At 39.0% G+C, this 23,893-nt stretch overlaps 1 protein-coding gene and 1 long non-coding RNA gene across 5 annotated transcripts in view; one reads left to right on the top strand and one right to left on the bottom strand.

Moving 5' to 3' along the window:
* Nucleotides 1-23,893, top strand: part of RWDD3 (RWD domain containing 3) — a 92,249-nt gene that overhangs the window by 26,382 nt on the left and 41,974 nt on the right. For 2 of the 3 annotated variants that reach the window (XR_007454691.1, XR_007454692.1), the window contains exon 5: nt 277-368. The gene's annotated coding sequence lies outside the window, so the exon portion shown is untranslated. Of the gene's footprint in view, nt 1-276; nt 944-23,893 lie in introns of those variants that run through there. The other variant, XM_049616762.1, reaches the window with a different exon arrangement.
* Nucleotides 22,483-23,893, bottom strand: part of LOC125912379 (uncharacterized) — a 39,533-nt gene continuing 38,122 nt past the window's right edge. For both annotated transcript variants that reach the window (XR_007454693.1, XR_007454694.1), the window contains exon 4: nt 22,483-23,870. This is a non-coding gene — a long non-coding RNA (uncharacterized LOC125912379). The remainder of the gene's footprint in view (nt 23,871-23,893) is intronic.

Raw genomic sequence — 23,893 nt, 5'->3', positions numbered from 1 at the left:
GTATTGGTTTTGATTTTTTTTTTTTGTGGATGTTCACATCTAAGTCTTTCACAAATGTATACACATTGGAATGCAAAACTAACCTTGACGGTGTTAGAGATTTATATGAATTTAATTTGATGATCTCTGAATAAAAGGAAACTTAAAATGTGCAAAAAGTCTGTAAGAGTCTCTGGTATTTTCTTAACTGGAGGAAGATGTTTTTTTTATCTTTTTATATTTTTATTTTCTTAACTAGAGGAAGATTTTACTAAAACCCTGATGCTTTCTTTTCAGCTTGAGGTACTTCTGAAAAGCTAATTAGGACTTCCAGAAGATAGAAGATGGGGGGCCAAGGGCTGGGACCCCTCAAGGACTGCACTGTGAGAGTAAGTACTAGTTGTCCTAGTACTATAGCTAAAGTTGGTGGGTTCTGTTAGGTCCAGAATGTCTTAAGCTTTGAATTTGGATTAGGGTGGTCCATGATTCTAATGCCCCATATCCTCTAAGTCTTCTTTGGAATCAGATAACATTATCCTAGGTGTCAAATTTATAAGTAATTTTAAAATTCAGTATTTAGCAGATAATCAGAGATAATTGGACTCATGAAGAGACAAGATACTATTAATGAGAAACAACAGAAATAATAGACAATAGAAATAGAACCACAGGGATTCTACATGCTAGAGTTATTAGACCTAGATCACGAAACAGGCTTAGTATGTTCCAGGAGATAAAAGCCAAACTTGGAACTGGAATTAGAAAATGTAAAAGGTGACATGCTATATTTATATTTGAAAAACAACAAAACAAAAAACAAATAGAAATTCTAGAACTGAAAAATATTAAGAATTCAAGAATGGTTCATTAAAGTGCAGTTAGGAACCCAGAAACCAGCCTAGGTATTTCAAACAGTGAATCTAAAACAGGAATTGGTTAGAAGACCAAAAGAGCAAAAAGGAGAGGGAGTGGAGCTAGGTGACAGAGAAGAAAAAAAGAGGGGAGGGCGATCTACTCAGCGTTTAGAAATTATGAAACATTTACCTTCTGCTGCACTTTAAAGACTATTGTAGTTGGTCCCAGAGCTACCGCTGCTGATAGGTACTATCTCTGGTCTATTGGAGTTGCCACTTGCTGCCACTGCAGCAAATGCCAACAGCCATCACAGTGCTGGAACCTGTACCACTAGCAGAGTTCCCAGCAGTGCCTCCTATTGAGCAAACTCAACAGGAATCCACCTGGTAAAGAAGTCTGGGAAATGTCATTTGAATAACCCGACCCCAGGAGAACCACAAAATGTAGGAGGATGGATGTGTGTGTGTGTGTGAAGGGAGAGACCTGTGTGCCTATAGTAAGTAACCAGCACAGCCTTCCCTTTTAGCTTTTAAGCATTCACACCTACTCCCTACCCACATTTAAACTTCTGTACAAGTACAGGTTTATGCTTCTATCAGATTTAACTATTTTTTTCTGTACAAATGAAGACTTTTAACTTTCCCCCCAAAAGTGGAGAAATAAGGTCCCATCAGTTACTATTAGACTCACTGGTGTTAATTCTTTTTTTTTTTTTTTTTTGACGTTTAATTCTGTATTTTGAGAGAGCATGGGGGAGGGGCAGAGGGAGAGAGATGTGGGGCTTGAACTCACAAACCGTGAGATCATGACTTGAGCCGAAGTCAGATGCTTAACCGACTGAGCCACCCAGGCGCCCCTGGTGTTAATTCTTGTTCAGTCACAATCCCACCTGGATGTTCTGTAACCTGAAGATAAACTGTAAAGTTCATCACTACCAACCTTTCTTATATAACTTGAGAGAAGGAAAGGGAAAAACTTGAGGAAAGTGGGAAGGAAAGACAGTTAATATATACAAAGATACACAGAACAAGCAATGAAGCAAATTTGCATGAGTACTTTGATACTTGTTTCTATAACTGATCTTGAAGCTGTAGCTGATATTTATAACTTCTCCTTCTACTCCATTTTTCTTTGCTCTTGGTCAGCACTTTCTCTAGTTAAGGCTCTCTATCTAGTAGGGTAGCCAACTCTTCATTTTGGAAGGATCTACGTTTTCAGGAGTTGGGTTGCTTATTAACTTTGAGTATTGAACAAAAAATATTAAGAGGTATTCCCTGGGCTCTTGACATAGTTCTTGTCAACCCCATGGTGTAGCAGTAGCCCAGTTTTCCTGTAGTAATCTGGATCAATCACCCCTGCCATTTTGCGAACCTCTTTCTTTGCTTGTTCATTTAGTGTTCTAAGGAGCCTAATATATTCAGGTGTCAGTCTCACCTTCTAATTCATTTGAACCATTTTGTGTGGCTGGTAGAAACATTCCTTCCATGAGAACTAAGACTGCCAAACCAGCATAGCCCAAGTTTACAGAGTTGGGAATAAAAATTTTGTGAGTGGATTATATGTATAATACAGAAATCCATCTTATTTTAATTCCTTGATTTCTGGACCCATGTATTCTGGCAGTGGGAGAAATAATATCTTATATTGATCACGGATTCAAAGTACATCTTTGTATTGTATGATAGCACCTCAACTTTCAGAGTCTTGTCTTCTAGCTAGCCAGATAACTGACTCTTTTGTAGGTCATTATATTATTCTATCAAGCTAGCCACTTCTGGGCGATTTGGCACATGGAAGGCCTATACGTTTCATAGTCATGAGCCCATTGCTACATTTCTTTTGTTGTGAAATGAATTTTTCACTTCAAAATTATATTGTGCTCTCACAACGTCTATAATATTGTGGTTGGTAGTATTATAGAAAGGAACTTCTGATTTATAACTGAAATAAGTATTTCTCTGAGGACAAATTGCTGGCCCTTCCACTAGAGAAGAGATCCAATGTAATTAACTAGTCATGAGGCAGTAGTGTCTCCCAGGATATGAGGCCCTACTGGTGGCTCAGCATTGATCTCTGTTCATAGCAGGTTAGGCACTCAGCAGTGATAACAGCAAGATCAATATTGGGGAGAGAAATTTTATGTTGCTGAGCCCATGTATAACTTCTATCCCTGCTGCCATATTTGCTTTGTATTAGAGCCCACTGAGCAAGCACGGGGGTGCTAGGGAAAGAGGATGACTGAAGTCTACAGAATGAGTTAGCCTGTCCATTTAATCAGTGAAGGCTTTCTCTGCAGTGGTTGTCCTTTTATAAACATCACATGGGACGTAAATATTCTCATATTTTATGCTCATCCTGAGGGGTCCATTCATATATATCTGCCTCAGATCTCTGTCATTAGTCTTCTGATCTAGTTCTTTCAAAGTGACTGATTTCCCTGGCCAATCCATTAGCCAGTGCCCATGATATACTATAGATCTACACCATGGACATTTCTTTTTTAATTTTTTTTATTTTTTAATGTTTATTTATTTTTGAGAGAGAGAGAGAGAGAGAGAGAGAGAGAGAGAGAGGCAGGCTGCAAGCAGGGGGAGGAGCAGAGAGAGAGGAAGACACAGAATCAGAAGCAGGCTCCAGGCTCTGAGCTGTCCGCACAGATCCTGACGTGGGGCTCAAAACCACAAACTGTGAGATCATGACCTGAGCTGAAGTTGGACGCTCAACCGACTGAGCCACCCAGGCGCCCCACCATGGACATTTCTTTACCTAGGTAAAGTATATAACCAGAAGTACAACTCAGAGATTTACCCACTGAAAAGGTTTTTTCTCTTCACTTTCACCTCTCCAAGACACTTTAGACTGGAATGGTAATTGCTGAAGAACCATCCTCAGAAAGCCTGAGTTCGTTCTTCCTCGGCTAACAAGTTATGGGTACTCCCCGTGATGCTCGAGGCATGATCCTGGAAGAAGCAGCTATGTAGTGGTTTCTGTGGTCATCTGAGTCACTTGGTCATGCAGCTTGCCTGTACCTTCAGGACCTGCTGGAGCCTGCTCTTGGACACATCACTTCATTGTACATACCCATATTTATGACTTCATGGATGAAATAATATCCAGTTCATGACAGGTAGCTCAGGTCACATAGTCAGTTGGTGTCCCACAGTCAAGTGTTCAGTGTCAATGAAGAACCAGGAGCAAGCTAGGAGCTCTTTTTCAAGAGAAGGATAACTATATGTAAAAGAGCATGGCTTTGATATAAAACCTTAAGTTCTATTGTACTCTGACTACATTGGGCTCCATTGCGTCATCTGGGCTGCAAGGCCCACACAGCAAGACAGCTTATACTCAGTTTGGATCTGCAGCCTTTTCTTGCTCTGGGCCCCACTCAAAACAGGCAACTCCAAGGGTTAATCATCAAATGGGGCAGAAAATCACATTAAAATATAAAATATATTGCCTCCAGAATCCAAACATGCCTAGGAAGCATTGTATGTTAGTGGTAGGAGTGTAAGGTGAAGCAACTTGGGATATTCTGGGATATGCCTCAGAACACTGGACCCCTAAAAACTTTACCATGCTGGTGAGCTTCTGAATTTTCATGGGCTTTTATCTCCCTCTTTTTGGTAAGGCATTTAGAGTACTTGCTACTTTCTGTTTGCCAGGTCCAATCAGCATCATGTTCAGAGGGATGTTAAAATGAACGAAGAAGTCCTTGAATACTGAATTATGACACAGAGCCAGAGAGCTGACATAGTCCTAAAGTAAGATATGGTCCTGAAGTGAAAGTGTCAGGCTGTACTTGCCAGGTAAAAACAAACTACTTCTAGTGGTCTTTACAAATTGATACCAAGGAAAAGTATTTGCCAGATCCAGAGCTAGATACCACGTACCCAGGGCTATGTTGATTTGCTGCAGGATAAGACTACATCTGGAATAGCAATTATAATTGGAGTCATTACCTACCCAAATTTGATATTCTGCAGCCATTCTCTGAGACCCATCTGCTTCCGCCAAGCCCAATTGTTGAGTTAAATGAGGATGTTCCAGGAATCATGCTTGGAAAGGACAGAACAAGGTCCTGGAACAACTGAGTGTCTGCATTGGAAAAAAAAAAATTAAATTTTGCCCCTACTTCACAACCAAGATGAATTCCAGATGTATTAGAGGCCAAAATGTGAAAGGCAAAAATACTTTAGAAGAAAATACAGTAGCATATTTTCTTCACCTTCAGATCCTGGTGTTAAACAGGACACAAAAGCAAAATCTTGACGGGAAAAATTAGTAAGTTGGACTCCACTAAAATTAAAAACGTATGTTCATCAAAAGATACCATTAAAGATAATGGAAAGGCATGCCACAGAATGGGGAAAGGCATTTAACATTTTATTGATACAGGTCTCATTTCCAGAATATTAATAAGAAATAGGCAACCGGATAGAAAAATGGGCAAAGGAATCTTGAATAGGTACTTCACAACTGAAACTATCCAAATGGCCAAAAACAGTATGCAAAGGTACTCAATGCCATTGGTAATTGGTGGGGGGGGGGGGGGGAAGCAAAAAAAACCACGATGATACCCCCAGCCCCCCCCTGGAAGAATTTATTTCTTTGTTTCATATTGAAAGACTTTTAAAATGTTTTTTATTTATTTTGAGAGAGACAGAGAGGGAGAGGGAGAAAACCCAAGCAGGGGAGGGGCAGAATGAGAGGGAGAGAGAGAAAATCCCAAGCAGGCTTCCCTGTGTCAGTGCAGAACCCGTAGCAGGGCTCTATCCCACGAAATGTGAGATCATGACCTGAGCTGAGATCATGACCTGAGCTGAAATCGAGTCTGCCACCTAACCGACAGAGCCACCCAGGTGCCCCCACTAGAAGAATTTACAAGATGATTAATAATAAGAGTTGACTAAGAAGTGGAGCAAGGTCCATACTGATGCACCCTTGGCGGGAGTATAAATCCACCCAGGTACTTTGAGCGAACAGTTTGATCTAATCTAGAAAAACTGACAATTGCATACCCTATAACCCAGCATTTCTGCTGCTAGGTATGTACCCTCCAGAAACATGTGCATAAATGTGTGAGGTTACCTATACAAGAATGTCCATAACAGTATTATTTTTCATAGCCCAAATGTGGCAACCCAAAACCTCCACCAACACGGAACGGACAAGTACATTGTGGTGTAGTCATGCAATGGAATCCTATAAGCAAACTAAGTGACTGAAGTATGGCCACATAGAGCAACATGGATTCATCTTAAAAAGGCAATACTGAACAAATGAAGTGAACACAAAAGAATACGTACCATATGATTCTAAATGTTCAAAAGCAGGCACAGTGGCACTAAATTACAGATGCATTCTTGGCTTTTATTATATGGCTTACAGTTACCTGTGGGGGGAAAGGATGGGGTTGTGGTTGGTGTTGCACGTGACGATTATTTTTGGGGGGTGGGGATGAGGGTGGAGGAGGGAGAGCGATGGCTACGCTCTACTTCCTGACCAGGTGCTGGTTTCTCAGACATTTCAGTTGTAGTAATTCATTAAGCTGGATATTTAATGTGTTATTTCTACTTTTTTTTTTCTCTTGTGAAAGTAGGCCTGGCTTTTAAAAATGCCGGTTATTACAATATATTTCGTAAATAAGAAAAATATTGAAAGTGATTCTTAAATCTTTGTAATTAATGGCAACTTCTCCCATCATAAAGGCTCAGCCACATTCAAAAATTGGAAGGGAGGCACAGAAGAATAGGCTATTTTAAGTAGAGTGGTTAGGGAAATCTTCTCTAAGGGGGTGACATTTGAACCAGTGCCTGAATGAAAGAGACCGACCAGAGAAAAGTAGGCAGTGGAGAGTTCCAGGCAGCAGGCCCTGTAAGTGTAGCAAACACGAACCTGAAGGAACATAGCCTGTTTGAAGTAGACTCAACTGGCTGAGGTTTCTGTGCCAGAAGCTGTACATCCGCCTCTCTTAGCATGCCAAATGGCCTCCGTCTTCCCTCAGTGATGCTAGCTTTATGAGACTTTCGCTTGTCAGCACTATTTTTGACCCTTCAATTTGCTGTTTTCCACTTACTTTTATACAAAAGGGAAAATGTAGCATTCAAATAATTGTACAAATACAGCGATAGAAGATGAAGATGTTAACAGTTCTGGCATTGTCGCACAATAGCTTCATTTGTCTATCTGTCAGTTGATGCACCCAAGTCTGGATTTGATAAATGAAAAACTACATTTAAAGTTTCACTACTATAGATTGCAGAGGGCACAAAAATGAGTTTGAAATAAGGAGACTAAAAACAGGGGCAATGCCCCCGTATTATGAAAAATAGACAAAAATGTCTGAGGATTGCAAACCTGCCATTGATGTATAAAAATTCTCAAGAGATGAGAAAAGCTGGGGAATGGAATCTTCTTCTCTGGTCACTTTGTCATTTCAGCTACTCTAATGCCTCAGTTTGCTTACCACCATTTGGTTTTTGACTAGATTTTTTTTTCCCCCAAACAGGCTGGATCATAGGTTTCAATTGCTTCAGATCATCTGAAGTGATGTTGCTTTATTTTTTCTATACCCTCTTGTATTAGTTAGGGTTCTTCAGAGAAACAGAACCAACAGGGTATGTATTTATTTATTTTACAGAATTGGCTCAAGTGATTATGGAGGCTGGTAAACCAAACATTTACAGAGTGGGCCTGCAGGCTGGAGGTTCAGTAAGAGCCGATGTTGTAGTTTAGGTCCAAGGCTGCCTGTGTGGAGCCCTGGGGAAAAAGCCAGTGAAGGCAGTCATTGTGCTGGTAGAATTCTTGCTTGGGGGAGGTCAGGCTTTTGTTCTATTTGTGTTTTCAACTCATTGGGTGAGGTCCACCCACATTTTGGTGGGCAATCTGCTTTCTCGGGGTCCACCGATTAAAATGCAAACCTCACCCTGAAACACCCTCACAGGACCATCCAGAATGATGTTTGACCAAATATGTGGGCAAAGTGGCACAGCCAAGTTGACATACACAGTTAGCCCTCACACCTCTCAGGAAGTTGCCATCCGTAGCTTTGCTTTTAGAGGGGAGGAATGTGGCTTTCAGTTCCTAGCTGCTTCACTCATTGCTGTCTCTTACTGTATCTGTGTCCGTTGGCTACAAAACATTAGATACTGATATGAATCTGTAGTCGTACTGGTAAGAAAGATACTGTTAACAAAACAAGTTAACAGCCTGACAAACTATAGTTTTCTTTGGCCTGACTGGCTCCTTTTGAGTCAGAACTGGCCACAATAATAAATTCCACAAAAAGTTGCATTTCTACTAGCCCAGGAGTATAAAAAACATAGACTCAAAGACATGTATTGATTTTTTTTTAAAAAGTGAACTCACTTGCTTTGGGACAACTTTCAAGAGCTCTAAACTTGTGTTTGCTTAGTACATTGCTGGCAACAGACACCCTGAAGTGTTATTAGGAGAAAATTCCAGAATTGTGCTCCTTCTGTGTGAACGCCAGCCTAGTTCTTTTCTGATGTGTCTGACAATCCTGCTTCTCCATCACTGGGGGACAGTTAGTCTCTGCTAATCTTCAGCAGTAGACCTTTCATGCAACCAGGAAAGCTATGTTGTAAAGTGCTAGTGGTTTCCAAATTTCTATGCATGGAGTTTTTCACTTCTTTATTACTTGAGAATTTCATCCATTTGCAGAGCTTTCATTATCCCCTCCGTGTAGCCCAGGCTCAAGTTTACACCTCTCAGGTCCTGACCTCTTTCCTGAGCTCTACACACCCATTTCTAATTCTGCCTGACATTACTTACAATCTAGATTTTGGATTGTACAATCTACACAACTGTATACATCAAATCTAGTATGATTAAAACAAACAATTGCATTTTTCTTGTTGTTGATATTGTTACCGAAACTGTCACTGGGCTCCTAGGATTAACCTTGGATGTTTGCATTGACTTCTTCCTCACTTTCTTGCATCCAATTAGCTGTCACGTCGAGTTTCTACTGATTCTTAGATTCTCCCATCTTTTCCATTCTCGTGGGTACACCGTATGCCAAGTTCTTATTTTTTTCTGGCCAGGACTATTGGAAGTCTCCAATCTAGTATTCTCATCTCTGTTCTCCCTCTGTCCCATCCTATCCATTGCTACAGTTAATATTCCCTCATATAAACCTTGAGGTCAGATATGTTTCAGAACCACAGATTTTTCTTTTTGATTGTTGAAGCTTTAGAAAGGTAACACGGAGGGGCGTCTGGGTGGCTCAGTTGGTTAAGCATCCGACTTCGACTCAGGTCATGATCTTGCTGTTTGTGGGTTTGAGCCCTGCATAGGGCTCTGTGCTGACAGCTCAGCACCTGGGGTCTGCCTTGGATTCTGTGTCTCCCTCTCTCTCCCTCTCCCCTGCTCATGCTCTTTCTCTCAAAAATAAACAAACATTAAAATTTTTTTAAAAAAAGAAAGGTAATATAGAGAAGATACTTCATATTACAAAATCTCCCTAATGGAGTCTGGAGAAGCATCCTATAGTCCAACCTTGTTTTTCTGCAGTGAAATGTATGAGTATTCACTTTAAGGAAGATAAATAAAAAGTATCACTGGTTTTGTATTGTTCGTGTTAAACTTTAATGCCAAAGGAGTTTAGATAAGACTGGCTTTTGTTTCCAAGTAAACTAGCAAAAAAGAACCAAAATAACATCCCATCATTTTGATCTTTAGGACTTTTGGTTTTGGAACTGTGGGGAAGACGTGGTAGATGTGGACTAGGTAAATCTTCCTCACGTAACCATATCACTCCCATTTCCTGCTGGGTTCGTTGTAAACTCTACACTCTGCCATTTCAAATGCCTTCTCGATTTGGCCACAAGCCATTATTTTCTGCTTTTATCTTCCACTCATCTACATATTGTTTTGATCTACCTCAACTGGTTAAATACTTCTTATTGTTTCTTCTACATATGCTCAGGTTCATCCTTTTTCCTGTAATGTCCTTGCCTCTTGTCCATTCTTCTGCCAACTAACTATCTATTGACATTTTTCTCTGTTTTCAGAATGTTTCCCTCCATAAACAGTTTGATCCCCATTCTGGGATCAATAATTGATCTTTGGTCTGAATTCTTTTAGCAAGCTTCAGTTTTCCTGTATGCAAAATGAGAATCATATCACTGTCTTACCTCTCAGACTTGTCACTGGATTAAATCCTGCACAAATGCACCTAGCACAGTGTGAGACCCATTGTGGAACTCAACTGGGGCTAGTCCTTTTTCTTCTCTTCCTCCTTCCTTGCTTTTACTTAGAATACTCTGTAGTTTATGTTATTGTTTTAAATATACTTTTAATTTCCCCACTACTAGATCAGAAGTTTTTTTTTTCTTAAGTTCATTTATTTATTTTGAGAGAGATAGAGACAGAGTGTGTGGGGGAAGGTCAGAGAGAATGGGAGAGAGAGAAACCCGAGGAGGTTCTACACTGCCAGTGCAGAGCTCTATGCGGGGCTTGAACCCATGAAACTGTGAGATCATGACCTAAGCTGAAACTAAGAGCTGGATGCTTAACTACTGAGCCACCCAGGTGCCCCACTATATCAGAAGATTTTTGAGGGTAGAACTTTGCTTATTAGAAGCTTAGCACTTACTGAGTTATGGGAAACGAATATGAATGGTGTTACTAGAGACATTTCAACCCCTCCTTTGAATTCTGGACAGCCTGATTTCTGTGCCTATGAATGTACATTCAAAAACTCAAAACCAAATCAAACCTATGATCACAAGACCCATCTTGATGTTTAGTGTCATAATTTCTGTTTCAGTGGAATTCTGAATGTCCAGAGGCCTTATAATGGAGACTGCCCACCCAGGATCTTGGCAAGCCTCACGGCCTAGAGGGGCACATTCTTTCACGTACACTAATAGCCAACCACTGGGCGGCCTTGCCAGAAACCAGTGGGCGGGGCGACTAACACAGTTCTTCCGCATTGGTGAGATGTGGTGCTCACTTGCATGGGAGAACGCAGATTCTGTTCCTGTGCCATTTTCTGGGGGCTCCCTGGAGTAGCCCTGGGCCCCCTCTGGGAGCAGGAGGTCTGAACATGACCATCGCTTTCGTGCACTGCTCCTTTCAGGTTGGTTCTTCTTATCTCCAGGCTCTGCTGTCTCTCTCCCAAAACACCTCCTCTAAAGCCCCTTTCATCCCTAGCCTCCAAGAGTAGTATATCCCCTGGAGAGAGAGAAAAGCTAGTGTTGGTAGAGATCACTAGGTGTTTTCCTAATTTCCATTCTAACCTTCTTTCTTAGTAAATTTTCTTAGTAATTTTCTAAGTAATTTCTTTCTTTTTTTAAATTCTAATGTTATTTTTTAAATTTACATCCAAATTAGTTAGCATATAGTGCAACAATGATTTCAGGAGTAGATTCCTTAATGCCCCTTACTCATTTAGCCCATCCCCCCTCCCACAACCCCTCCAGTAACCCTCTGTTTGTTCTCCATATTTAAGAGTCTCTTATGTTTTGTCCCCCTCCCTGTTTTTATATTATTTTTGTTTCCCTTCCCTTTTGTTCATCTGTTCCGAGTCTTAATGCCCTCATATGAGTGAAGTCATATGATATTTGTCTTTCTCTGACTAATTTCGCTTAGCATAATACCCTCTAGTTCCATCCACATAGTTGCAAATGGCAAGATTTCACTCTTTTTGATTGCTGAGTAATACTCCTTTGTATATATACCACACCTTCTTTATCCATTCATCCGTCGATGGACATTTGGGCTCTTTCCATACTTTAGCTGTTGTTGATAGTGCTTCTATAAACATAGGGGTGCATGTGCCCCTTCAAAACAGCATACCTGTATCCCTTGGATAGATACCTAGTAGTGCAGTTTCTGGGTCATAGGGTAGCTCTATTTTTAATTTTTTGAGGAACCTCCATAGTGTTTGCCAGAGTGGCTGCACCAGTTTGCATTCCCACCAGCAGTGCAAAAGAGATCCTCTTTCTCTGCATCCTCGCCAACATCTGTTGTTGCCTGAGTTGTTAATGTTAGCTATTCTGACAGGTGTAAGGTGGTATCTCATTGTGGTTTGGATTTGTATTTCCCTGATGATGAATGATGTTGAGCATTTGTTTCTTGTGTCAGTTTGCCATCTGGATGTCTTCTTTGGAGAAGTGTGTATTCATGCCTTTTGCCCATTTCTTCACTGGATTATTTGTTTTTTGGGTGTTGCGTTTGATAAGTTCTTTATAGGTTTTGGATACTAACCCTTTATCTGATATATCACTTGCAAATATCTTCTCCCATTCTGTCGGTTGCCTTTTAGTTTTGCTGAGTGTTTCCGTCGCTGTGCAGAAGTTTTGCTTATCTCAATGAGGTCCCTGTAGTTCATTTTTGCTTTTGTTTCTCTTGCCTCTGGAGACATGTTGAGTAAGAAGTTGCTGTGGCCAAAATCAAAGAGGTTTTTGCCTGCTTTCTCCTCAAGGATTTTGATGGCTTCTTGTGTTAAGTTTAGGTCTTTCATCCATTTTGGGTTGATTTTTGTGTATGGTGTAAGAAAGTGGTCCAGGCTCATTCTTCTGCATGTCGCTGTCCAGTTTTCCCAGCACCACTTGCTGAAGAGACTGTCTTTATTCCATCGGATAGGTATTCTTCCCTGCTTTGTCAATGATTAGTTGGCCATAAGTTTGTGGGTCCATTTCTAGGTTCTGTATTCTGTTCCATTGATCTGAGTGTCTGTTTTTGTGCCAGTACCATACTGTCTTGATGATTACAGCTTTGTAATACAGCTTGAAGTCTGGGATTGTGATGCCTACTGCTTTGGTTTTCTTTTTCAAGATTGCTTTGGCTATTCGGGGTCTTTTCTGGTTCCATACAAATTTTAGGATTGTTTTTCCTAGTTCTGTGAAGACTGCTGGTGTTATTTTGATAGGAATTGCATTGAATATGTAGATTGTTTTGGGTAGTATCAACATTTTAACAATATTAATTCTTCTAATTCGTAAGCATGGAACACTTTTCCATTTTTTGTGTGTCTTCTTCAACTTCTTTCATAAGCTTTCTATAGTTTTCAGTGTATAGATTTTTCACCTCCTTGGTTAGGTTTATTCCTAGGTATTTTATCATGTTTGGTGCAATCATAAATGGTGCAATTCCTTGATTTTTCTTTCTGTTGCTTCATTATTGGTGTATAGAAATGCAACCAATTTCTGTGTATTGATTTTATATCCTACCACATTGCTGAATTCATGGATCAGTTCTAGCAGTTTTTTGGTGGAATTGTTTGAGTTTTCCATATAGGGTATCATGTCTTCTGCAAAGACTGAAAGTTTGACTTCCTCCTTGCCAACTTGGATGCCTTTTATTCCTTTGTGTTGTCTGATTGCTGAGGTTAGGACTTCCAGTACTATGTTGAAAACAGTGGCAAGAGTGGAAATCCCTGTAGTGTTCCTGACCTTAGGGGGAAAGCTCTCAGTTTTTCCCAATTGAGGATGATATTAGCAGTGGGTCTCTCGTTTATGGCTTTTATGATCTTGAGGTATGATCCTTCTATCCCTACTTTCTTGAGGGTTTTTATCAAGAAAGGATGCTATATTTTGTCAAATGCTTACTCTGCATCTATTGAGAGGATCATGTGGTTCTTGTCCTTTCTTTTATTGATGTGATGTATCACATTGATTGTTTTGCAGGTATTGAACCAGCCCTGCATCCCAGTTATAAATCCCACTTGGTCGTGGTGAAGGATTCTTTTAATATATTGTTGGATCTGGTTGGCTAGTATCTTGTTGAGAATTGTTGCATTCATGTTCATCAGGGATATTGGTCTGTAGTTCTCTTTTTTAGTGGGTTCTTTGTCTGGTTTTGGAATCAAGGTAATGCTGGCCTCATAAAATGAGTTGGAAGTTTTCCTTCAATTTCTATTTTTTGAAACAGCTTTGAAAGAATAAGTGTTAACTCTTCCTTAAATATTTGGTAGAATTCCCCTGGAAAGCCCTCCGGCCTTGGACTCTTGTTTTTTGGGGAGATTTTTTATTACAAATTCGATTTCTTTACTGGTTATGGGTCTGTTCACATTTTCTATTTCTTCCTGTTTCAGTTTTGGCAATTTATATGTTTCTAGGAATTTGTCCATTTCTTCCAGACTTCCCATTTTATTGGCATATAATTGCTCATAATATTCTCTTATCATTGTTTTTATTTCTGCTGTGTTGGTTGTGATCTCTCCACTTTCATTCTTGATTTTATTTATTTGAACCCTTTCCTTTTTCTTTTTGATCAAACTGGCTAGTGGTTTATCAATTTTGTTAATTCTTTCAAAGAACCAGCTTCTGGTTTTATTGATCTGTTCTCCTGGTTTTGTTTTCTTTTTGTTTTGTTTTGTTTTGTTTTTTGGTTTCAGTAGCATTGATTTCTGCTCTAATCTTTATTATTTTCTGTCTTCTGCTGGTTTTGGTTTTATTTGCTGTTTTTTGTTCAGTTCTTTAAGGTGTAAGGTTAGGTTGTGTATCTGAGACCTTTCTTCCTTCTTCAGGAAGGCCTGGATTGCTATATATTTCCCTGTTATGACTGCCTTTGCTGCGTCCCAGAAGTTTTAGGCTGTGGTGTTATCATTTCATTGGCTTCCCTGTACTTTTTAATTTCCTCTTTAACTTCTTGGTTAGCCCATTCGTTCTTTAGTAGAAAGGTCTTTAGTCTCCAAGTATTTGTTATCTTTCCACATTTTTTCTTGTGGTTGATTTTGAGTTTCATAGCATTGTGGTCTGGAAATATGCATAATATGATTTTGACCTGTTTGTACTTGTTGAGGGCTGATTTGTGTCCCAGTATGTGATCTATTCTGGAGAACTTTCTGTGTGCACTGGAGAAGAATGTGATTCCGCTGCTTTAGGATGAAATGTTCTGAATATATCTGTTAAGCCCATCTGGTCCCATGTGTCATTCATAGCCATTGTTTCCTTGTTGATTTTCTGTTTAGATGATCTGTCCATTGTTGTAAGTGGGGTGTTGAAGTCCCCTACTATTATGGTATTATTATCAATGAGTTTCTTTATGTTTGAGATTAATTGATTTATATATTTGGGTTTCTCCACATTTGGAGCATAAATATTTACAATTGTTAGGTCTTCTTGGTGGATAGACCCCTTAATTACGGTATAATGCTCTTCTTCATCTCTTACTACAGTCTTTATTTTAAAGTCTAGATTGTCTGATATAAGTATGGCTACTCTGGCTTTCTTATCTACCATTAGCATGATAGATGGTTCTCCATCCCCTTACCTTCAAAGTGAAGGTGTCTTTAGGCCTAAAGTGGGTCTCTTGTAAACAGCATATAGATGGATCTTGTTTTCTTATCCATTCTGTTACCCTGTGTCTTTTGATTGGAGCATTTAGTCCATTGACATTTAGAGTGAGTATTGAAAGATATGAATTTGGTGCCATTATGTCGCCTGTAGAGTTGGAGTTTCTGGTGGTGTTCTCTGGTCCTTTCTAGTCTTTGTTGCTTTTGGTCTTTTTTTCCCCCCCATCTTTTCTCCCCTCAGAGAGTCCCCTTTAAAATTTGTTACAGGGGTGGTTTAGTGTTCATGAACTCCTTTAATTTTTGTTTGTCTGGGGAACTTTTAATCTCTCCTTCTATTTTGAATGACAGCACTGCTGGATAATGAACTCTTGGCTGCATATTTTTCTGATTCAGCTTATTGAATATATCCTGCTACTCTTTCCTGGCCTGCCAAGTTTGTGTGGATAGGTCTGCTGCAAACCTGATCTATCTTCCCTTGTAGGTTAAGGACTTTTTTTCCCTTGCTGCTTTCATGATTCTTTCCTTTCCTGAGTATTTTGTGAATTTGACTATGATATGCCTTCTTGATGGTCAGTTTTTGTTGAATCTAATGGGAGTACTTTGTGCTGCCTGGAATTTGATGTCTGTATCTTTCCCCATGTTAGGACTAAGTTTTCCACTATGATTTCCTCCCATAACCCTTCTACTCCTTTTTCTCTCTCTTCATCTTCTGGGACCCCTATGATTCTGATGTTCATTTTTAATGAGTCACTGATTTCTCTAATTCTTAAATCGTGCTCTTTTGCCTTAGTCTCCCTCTTTTTGTCTGCTTCATTATTCTTCATAAGTTTGACCTCTGTATCGCTGATTTGCTGCTCTGCCTTATCCATCCTTGTTGCTGTTGCATCCATTTGAGATTGCAGCTCAGTTATAGCATTTTTTAATTCATCCTGACTAGCTTTTACTTTTATCTCTGCAGAAAGGGATTCTAATCTATTTTCAACCCAGCTAGTATTCTTATTATCATGATTCTAAATTCTGGTTCAGATATCTTGCTTGTATCTGTGTTGATTAATTCCCTGGCTGTCATTTCCCCCTGCTCTTTCTTTTGGGGTGAATTCTTTTGTTTCCTCATTTTGAAGGAAGAAAATGAATTAGTAAGGTAAAAAAATAAAATTAAAAAATTAAAAACTACATATATACACAAAACAAATCAAAAGATGATGCTAGATCCTAAGTGTGTTTTGGTCTGGTTGTTGAAAGGAGCTTGGTAGATCAGAGAAAAAAGGGAAAGATAAGAAAAGGAAAAAAAAGGAAAATGTTTGAAAATTTGAAAAAAATGAATACAGTGAAGTAGAATAAAATGAAATGATGTAAGTAAAATAGCGTTTGAAAAATTTACAAAAAAACAAAAATATAGTAGAAAAAACATTAAAGAAAACTATTGTAATAAAAATTGGAAATACAAATATTTTTTTCTCATTCTATAATCAAGAAAAAGAAAAGAAAAAGAAAAAAAATTGAATAGATGGACCAGCAAACAAACTGAAATACAATTGAAATTATATCTGTTTCCCCTAGAAGTGAAACTATGAAGCACTTTATAGTCCATAAATTAAGCAGGCGGAGAGACTTGCAGTGTTCCTGAAGAGCGAGCTTGGCCCAGTTGGGCAGGGCTTAGTGTAACAGCTCTGTTCTCACTAGATGGTGCTGCTTAGCTTACTGGTGTCGATTGTTGTGGCACTTGTAGGTGCGTATGCGCATATGCGGGAGGGGTAAAAATGGCATCACCCAGCTACCCAGACTCTAGTATCAGAATTCTGTCCTCCCTGACCAGCAATTGTGCACCCCTCCTTCGTCTCTGGCTTTTGTTCATTCCCCACTTTTACACTGTCCGTGACTAAGCAGTCAGGTTGCTGGGCGGTCCTTCCCTCCTGTGTTTTATCTCAGATGCAGCTGTGTTTCCCAACCCCTCACTTCTGAGGGACTGCAGCTTTGGCCCGCTCAGATCCTCTGGGGGAGGGTCTCATTGAGCAATGGCTGGGTGCCCACCCACCCCAGGGACATTCATGGGACCGTGCTGCTGCTGATGCCCAGAGACTGCAGCTAGGTGCCAGCCCGCCCCAGAAAATGTTCATGCAATCATGTAGTAGCAATGTTTCAGGGATTATAGTAAGTCACAACACACATCTGGCACCAGGCTTCCCCCTTAACGTCTTTGTTCTGGCACCAGTAAATGTGGTTGTTCTCCAGAGTCCACTGGGACCTTTGCCTGTGGGGTGACCGCACAGCCTCTACCAAATGTCCTCCCAACAGGAAAACTGCCTCTCCTTGTTTGGCCCGAGGACCCCTTAGACCTTGCTCTCTGCTCCTGGGAATTTGCCTTCCCACCAGAGCACTGCCAGGTATTAAGCTGCGGAATTTCAGACTCTGCACTCCCCCTGTTTATAGAGTCATAATGGAATTTAAACCCTGTCCTTTCTCCTTTCTCCCTTTTTTTCCCCCAGTCCCTGTGGCTGTTTACACTTTTCCACTTTCTCTTCAGCTGCTTTTTGGGGGGTCCCATACTCTCCCCCCTGTCTCCATCCTCTCTCTGCAAGTAAAAACAGCACCCTGTCCTCCACGGCTTCTCTCTCTCCCAGTTCACCTCTCCTCACCGCGTACCTGCTGTGTTCTGTGGTTCAGGTTGTGCAGATTGTGTTAATCCTCAAATCAGTTTTCTAGGTGTGCAGGAAGGTTTAGTGTTGATCTGTCTGTATTTCATGGACAAGAGATGCAAAGAAAACTTTCATGCTATTCCTCCATCTTGGCCTCTCCTCCTACAAAGATGGTTTAATCCAATTGCCCCCCCCCCCCACACACACACCTTTTTAAAAGCAGAATACTGAAGTAAGTAATTTATCTTAGAGCGTTCATACATCTGGTAGCAAAACCAGGACTAAGACATAGATCTGTAAATCTTTGGAAGAGAATTATATTAGTTCCTTAGTCCAATATATAATGCAAGGAGACCTCAAGGAGCCAAGCAAACAATTGTCCAGTAACTACAGTCTCCAGGGAAATATCCGCTCCATTCTGTTCTGGCACTTTCGAGAGGAGAGAGAATCTCCTTTATTCTTGATTTGTAAAATTATCCCTAAATATATACTCATAGTTACTTCACAGAGTTTCTTCACAAATGAAAGCTGTTTTCCTATGATTGCAATTGTTTATGTATGGATAGAACATACATGACCCAATGCCTGAAACTTGTTTCATACATACTGTATGTTTTAAACAGCTAAATGATTCTTTTTAGTCAGGGGTAAGCACTCTGAATATCACAGAGTCTTATATTTATTTTTTAAAAAGCCTTAAAAACATCTTACAATAATGGGCATATAATAAAAATCTTTTACATTGAATTTGGGTATTTCACCTTCTCTAGAAAAGTAAATTCTGAGACTTGGACAGAAATGTAGAGTTTTAGTTCAACTCCCCACCCAGTGCAGGAATTTTTAAAAGTTGTAACTCTGACAGATATCCAACTTCTGCTTGAAAACCTCCAGAGACTGGTATCATCCTTAAGAGGCAGCTGTTATTGTTACTGGATGGCACAAGTGGATAAAAAGTTCCTTCTTGCATTGCATCAGAGTCTGCCTTCCTTAACTTCCAGCTTTTTATCCTAGTTCTGGCCTCTGGAGCAACACAGAATTAGTATACGATTCTCTCTATGACAGCCCTTCAAATATTTGAAAGCAGATATTATACCTTTTCTTATTCTTTCCTTCCCAAGTTGCTTGAATAATTTATCAAAAATTACAGCTTCTCCCATTCACCTGGACATTTGCCTTTCATTACATTCTAAGTGGTCAAAGTCCCTCTTAAAATATGGCACCCGGAATTGAATTCTATATTATAGATGTGGTTTAACTAGCTAGAAATCCAATAGAACTGTCATGGGTAGTGATCTGTGGGTAGTAATTTCTCATGGAAGCCTCCTAAGTTCCTTAAAGGAAGGTGGCTTGTATGAAAACACTTGGTAAACTGTAAAGTGCTTTATAAATGAAAAGCTTTGGTACATTCCATTTAAAAATACAAAAAATAATCAAGGAATTTTTCCCTGCCATTAACAACATTGATTTCAACCTTTGGGTCTATAGAGTTAGCAAAAAGGCTGGTATTTTTTCCTTGGCAAAAGTGTAAAAGCAATTTTAAAAACTCAGCCATTATGTTGTAGTACTGGTTAAACAAGTTTTAAATAATGAAGTCTTTTTGGAACATGTGATAAATGCATTAAAAGCATATGATAAATGCCATTTTTAACCCATGCATACTTATTTAATAAGAAAAAGGCAGAATCTCCTATTGATGAGGCATTTAGTAAGTAGAACCATTTTCACATTTAAAGTACAGTTGCAAATATGTAATCTGTATTTCTTCCATTTTAAAATATAAATTTTAAACTTTAATTCTAAACATTTCTTATTTTAATTTTGAGTAAAGTGGGAATATGGTTTAATATTGTAATCTGACCATTCATTCTCAATTGCTTATTGAGTGTTGATTATGTGTTAAGGACTTGAAAAAGACATTAATAAATTGTTTATCCTTCTTTCTTCACTAACTCTACCAGAGTTTTGGAAAAATAACTTTTTACCTACAGTGCTTGGCATGAATTTATATCTTGAACATTCTGACCAAGGGTTTAATGTGCTGCTAAGTGGAATAATCTCAAAACTAGCTGGAGCAGTTATGTACAGTTGGTACATATAAATGTGTATAAATGTAAATGCAAAATATAAATGTGAAACCCAAATGGGACAAAGGTATTGATGGGGGGCCCAACACACTTCCTGGCACATGAATTCTTAATCATTATTGGCCTCATGAATACTGACTATTAGGGAAGAATTACTCCTAATCTGGTAGTGAGCCTGGTGTGACAGCTGGAGGTTGAGTCCTGTAGATTGATGTCCCATTGCTCAAATGAGTGAGACACATTAGAGACTACACTGTATTTTAAGACCTCATATCTCTTTTGTGGGAACATTATTTCTTGGTTAAGAGAAATTACTACATTTTCTAAAACATGACAATGTTGTGGTGGTTATAGTTTGATTTGCAACATATGTCATGTACTCTAAAAAGAGCATAAATTATTTAAAACTACATAAATACTCAGATTAAAAATCCGTTACTCTGTACAGTCCAAACTGGAATGAAATTTATTAGAGAAAATAACCCAGTAAATCACTTCCAAGGATTATAGTTTTCTGATGTTTATTTAGAAAAATAAGGGAGAAATCAGAATTCTGGAAAATCATCCATATGTTGGTACACTTTAAAAAAAATTGTATAAACTTCTTTTTTCTTGTGTCAAACCCTGGTTAGTGGGGCTATGTAAATTGGAGTGGGACTGCTTTGTAAACTTGGATTGGGGTCACATCATTTACATTTATATTACTAGGTCCACAATTTCTTTCTATTGGATTTTCTTTCTTTTTAATAATTAAAAAAACTATACAAATAGGTAAACCTTTGTAGAGAAAGATTGTGTTCTGTTTATATTTTGTACGCTTAGTGTTCCAAATCTAGGTATTATTTGGTTAAACATACAATTTATACCTATACATAGACTGAAGAAATATAAATATTCTAATAACATATAGTTATTATTGTTTTTGGCTATACGGATATATGGGCTTTTATATCAATATTAGTGTTATCTACTCTTTATAGTATTTTCCTCCAGCAAAGAACTGTCACTTGGCTGAGAAGGAAAAAAAAAAAAAAGCTTGCTTATAAAATGAGGCCATTTTGCATATTAATTAGGAGGTCTTTGAACTTGAAGAATAAAATCCGTTAATGCTTTGGGTATGGAACAATTATGCATTCAAGGACTTTGATTTTATGCTAATAATGCGACAAGCTTTACATTTTTCTTTGTTTTGTTTGCATTTCCTGAAGATAATTTAATGCAAATAATCCAGCCATATACAGCACAGAGCGTGTCGGATGGTTTCCCTATAGTTAAGATTGTATCAGCACTCCCATTATAAATCTCTATTACCCATGGTTTATAATTTAATTGAAAAAACCACTGCAGGCAGAAACTCAACACTTAGGGTTTCAGGCTAAAAGCAATATTTCTCTTTTAAAAATTGCCTCCTCTCTTTAATTTCATAGTTAATGGAAATGTAAGAAGGATCATCCTGGAGCTGATTTTGAACAAAGCCAAACAGATCATTGTCTCTAACTAAAATAATTTCTAAATAAAAGTGGTTGATATCTTATCATTTGCCTAATACTACAACATTTAACCAAACGAGAAAAGACAACAATGGAATCTGCTTATCCTTTCTCCATGCAAAAAATACACGCAAGGAAGGCAAGAAAATTCTGTAAGACCAGCTATCTATAAAAATATATGTTAGACAATACGGTGTGAGGCATTAACGTCTTTACTCGATTTTGGAGCATACACTTCACTCCTTTGAAGTGGATCGGGGTGAAGCCTTGTCGAGTCTGCTTTTTGTCAGAGTAAGATCGGAAGAGGGCGCAGAGTGGAGAGACGCAAGAGCGCTGGTGCTCCGCAGTGCTTTACTTTGCCACGTAAACCTTATCTTAAGTTTACGCTTCAATTATCTTGACGGGATTCGGGGGTTAATTAACAGGCACAACCGTTTCAACCTGCTTACACAGTAGAAATGAAAAGATCAGTTTTTAGACACATGGTGGTTTTGTCATCAGCTTTTGAACCCAAATCCTGTCGTGTAGAAAGAAAGGTTAACCTGCCAGGTAATATGCAACCTCCAATCAAGATTTCACCATAGTTTTATCAACCCGATGAGACAAAGAAACTGTGAGTTAGTTAGAACAACATGTTCTCTATTTCCTGCAACCCATCAACTTTTTCCTGTTGAATTCCTACTGGTAATGCTGCATGTGAAATATATGCCATGATTACTTAACCCTAAGCAGACATCAGAAACTTGCTTAAAGATAGTCTGGCTCTGTCCACGCAATGTATTGTGTTTCTAAATCAGTTGCATTTACGATCCTAAGGGTGATTATCAAGGACAGTAGTAGAAACTCACATCTTACAGTGCTTAGCAGTTCATAAAGGGCTTCAGTATACCTAATATACACAACTGCTCAGAAGTAGAGAAGGCAGACGCTAGGAGATTAAGTGGTGGTTGGTTAGCATTCACATTCTGTCTTGCCTACGACTCTCTCTTCTGTGGCCTAGTGGCTCGTTAGTTCTCTTAGGGGGACTCATGTTTTTCACTTTGAGAAATAGAGTCTAGTGATTCCATGATGAGAATCTCCTGTACTTACTTGATATCTATTGTCAGAGACCATAGGGAATTCATACAGTTTCTTTTTTTTTAAAGTTTATTGATTTTTAGAGGGTGGGGGGAGGGAGAGGAAGAGAGAAAGAAGGAGAGAATCCCAAACAGGCTCCATGCTGTCAGCTCAGAGCCCAACGCAGGGCTCAAACTCCTCTCAGGTGAGATCATGACCTGAGCCGAAATCAAGAGTTGGACACTTAGCTGACTGAGCCACCTAGGCACCCCAATACAATTTCTAAGTCCAATTCTTAAAACATTCTATATTAGCTTAGATTCATAAATTAAGAAACCCAGAGCCTAGATAAGATTCATATACATCTAAGCTACACAATAAGTCAGTGATGAAATAAAAGGAAGTCATGGATTTACTGTCCCATGTCTCTGATTGAAATTATTCTTAATGTTGTTATATTAGAAACATAGCTTAAGTATAAAGGCTATGAGAAATTATTTTCTGAACACCAGTGATTGTATAGTCTTCAGAGATTTTTGAGAAAATAGTAGATAACTATTTTCCGAGGATGGTATAAATCTAGTACGGGTATAATGAAGCAGGGAATACACCTTAGGGCTGCTGTGAATCTGGCAGTCCATACTGCTTATGTATAGTGAAAGGCAGACTAGCAGACTAGCTTCTGATATTTACAAACTGATTGAAAGTTTTTTAGTTTCCATTTTAAGAATTTGAATAGGTCATTCTTTACTCCATGCCCTCCATTTTTTTTTTTTTTTTTTTTTTTGCTTTAGAATAGTTTTATAAACTTAAATTGTCATGCAGGATTTACTTCTAAACTTATTAATACCAAAAAAGTTTTCTGGAGTGCCTTGCTGGCTCAGTTGGTTGAGTGCTCAACTTTGGCTTAGGTCATGATCTCACAGTGAGTTCAAGCCCCATGTCGGGCTCACTGCTGTTGGCACGTATCCTGCTTTGCATCCTCTGTCCCCCTCTCTCTCTGCCCTTCCCCACTCATGCTCTCTCTCTCAAAAAAAATTTTTTTCTGACCCTACTAGGTGTTGTGAATGATGTGTGATACTGTGTTCAGGAATTCAACTTAACATTTTATGTAAGTGAATGGTCACACCATGTGCCATTGGGAACCAATAACCTTGTTTCCTTCCCCTCCTCTGTCCTAAGCAGGTGTCATTATTTGGTGCATTTTTTACCTCACCTCCCATACAAGTACTAACCAGGCCCAACCCTACATAGCTTCTGAGATCAGGTCAGTCAGGGTGGTATGGCAGCAGACATTTTTTTACCTCCTTTGTTGTTCTCCATCCCTCAAGATGAACTTGGCAGATGCTCTCCTATTTTCTTGCATTGAAATACCCTTGCTTGGGCTGCAAGAGACCTTCTAGCGGCATCATCCAATAAGTTTTAGACAGTATCTGGATAGGTAGTAAGAGGTCCTTGACAGACAGTGTGTTTGGGATTTAGACCAGAGTTGGCAAACCTTTTTCTGTAAAGAACCAGATAGTGAAT

Source organism: Panthera uncia (assembly GCF_023721935.1).
Source record: "Panthera uncia isolate 11264 chromosome C1 unlocalized genomic scaffold, Puncia_PCG_1.0 HiC_scaffold_4, whole genome shotgun sequence".
NCBI lineage: Eukaryota > Metazoa > Chordata > Mammalia > Carnivora > Felidae > Panthera > Panthera uncia.
This window is presented reverse-complemented; position numbering and strand designations above follow the sequence as displayed.